The 2,122-nt window shown below is 43.5% G+C and overlaps 1 pseudogene; it reads left to right on the plus strand.

Annotated features, from left to right (window-relative positions):
* LOC102820978 overlaps positions 1-1,393 on the plus strand; it is a 15,754-nt pseudogene extending 14,361 nt beyond the window's left edge.
* Positions 1,394-2,122: the final 729 nt, after the last annotated feature.

A 2,122-nucleotide genomic window follows, 5' to 3' on the forward strand; every position in this document is an offset into this window, starting at 1 on the left:
ATGTGATAGTCTGCTTCTGCAAAAGTCACAGCACTTTCTGGAACTCCAAGGTGGCAGCTCTACTCTAATCTAGAGGGTCACCAAGAGTTAGAATAGGCCTTACAGCAATGGGTTTGGCATTTTTGAATCCAGGTAAAGTGTGTCTTAAATCTAGCAATGCTTGAGCTATAAAGAAGATAACATATTAAGCACAAAGATGAGCATGCAAAAGTGGAGGAAAGAGAGCTGCCACTTGGAGACCTCCAAGGAACCAAGGAACATCTACACTAGAAAAGCAAGACAAGGATTTCCCCCCACCCACAGATAGCCTCATGGACACCAGAACCACCTGAGGAGTGCTGCCTAGGAATCCCTAATGGGAATTGTGAACATGAGGACCAAGGATTGTTACCCTGCCGCTCAGTAGACACCTCTGGTCATCGTGAAGCCACTGCAGCAAGTGCTTCGGGGTGGAGTTCCATAGTCAGTGCACAGCTGATAGGATCCAGTTCAATGACCTTCAGTTCATCAGCGACCTTCAGCCTTGCTCTCTGCAATTCTTCAGAATGTTCTCGGGAAGGCGGAGCATCAGCATGCTTTGCAGCTCTCTGATGTGGTCATGCCTCCTTGTTAAGGATGTTCCAGAGCACAGTTGGGTCTGAGGGAGTGGAGGAGGATGCCCTGATGGCAGTGAGCACTTTGGTTGAAGGGTTGAGTGGTGAATTCCTAAAATACATGGAGGACTTTAATCCCTTCCTGGGCATTAGATTGAAAAGTTATTCTGAGTACCAGATTTTTTCAGACACTGTGGGTTTAGTGGGAGACTTATATCATGCCCTGTAGTCCAACATCTTACCTTTCTGTGATGAGGTGAGTTTAGGGGAATGAGAATGTCCACAGGTCTGTGAAGTCATAGATTCTGTCAGTGTTTGGTGATGCTGTCTTTACTATGGGTAGACAGCTTAGAAACTACTTTGAGATAATATTAAATACTCTTAAGCAGACCTTCCAAGCCCAGGTAGACAAGTCAGACTGACATGGTGGATTATCTGAATGAGCTAAGGGAAGGCTGCTTGGAAGCCTATGCTGGAATCATCCAGGGATGGGAGGGAAATCAGGAGAGCGTACACCGGGGTGTGGTGGTGGTCCAGCCCAGACTAGAATTTATTCTATCCTTCATTGACCGCATTGCTGCAGATGAGGATCATAGAGATAGAGTAGTAAGTATTTTGTGCTGCTGGACTGATAGGTGAATTTATGTACAGCATTTTGGAAGGATTTACTAATATTCATAGATGCCAGGTCTGTGATCAATGAGCTGTTAACTGAAGGATGGAGATTAAAGATTAACAAAGCAAAAGTCCTTGTTATGTGGGCAACAAAAGAACTGAGGAAACTGAAGAGTCAAGCTTGATCTGTTAACACTGGAATAACCTGAGGTCCCCACAGGAAATCTCCAATCCTTTGAAAAATGTGAAAGTAAGAAGTTTGCACGGATGCTGAATGTTTGGGAATAACAGGGAGAGTAAGTAAGGCTTGTAAATACACCACACTGAAAATTCTCCCAGAACAGCAGCTGCCAACAGTAGCACTAATAGTGAGTTAAGCAATTAAACTTCATAGAAACCCAGAACATCGGGCATCTTGGAAAAAATAAAGACCATGGATTTACTTTAAAAGAAGGGAAGGAAGAAAGCTATCTCTTCCCTGGAGAGACTAGAATTAGCTTTTCTGTCTTTTGGTCAGTGCTGGATTGGGAGAAGAGGGACTAGGCTCAGCTGTGGTGCTTTGTTGTAAAAGGCTTGTTGTAAAAGGCCTGGCTTTTGCTAGGGATAAAGACTGAGTCTGGGTCTCAAGTCCACCTTCAGTGTACCTTTGCCACAAGGTACTGTATGCATACTGGCTGAAAGGAGGGGAAAGGGTTTTGTACAGTCTATGAAAGAGTGAAGCAGTATCCACATTCTCAGCTTCAAGTCATTACAATTTCTTCCCTCTTTCCTGCCAGCAAGAAAAAGATTAAATGTGGCATTTCATGAAACTAACCAAAGAGCTGCTTACTGATGCACTTCAAGAGTTTGTTTGTTTGTTTGTTTGTTTTTTAAAGAACAGACACACATTAGGTTTTTTTTTTTGTAGTTGTTTC

This window comes from Chrysochloris asiatica, unplaced genomic scaffold, assembly GCF_000296735.1.
Source record: "Chrysochloris asiatica unplaced genomic scaffold, ChrAsi1.0 scaffold00025, whole genome shotgun sequence".
NCBI classification, from domain to species: Eukaryota; Metazoa; Chordata; class Mammalia; order Afrosoricida; family Chrysochloridae; genus Chrysochloris; species Chrysochloris asiatica.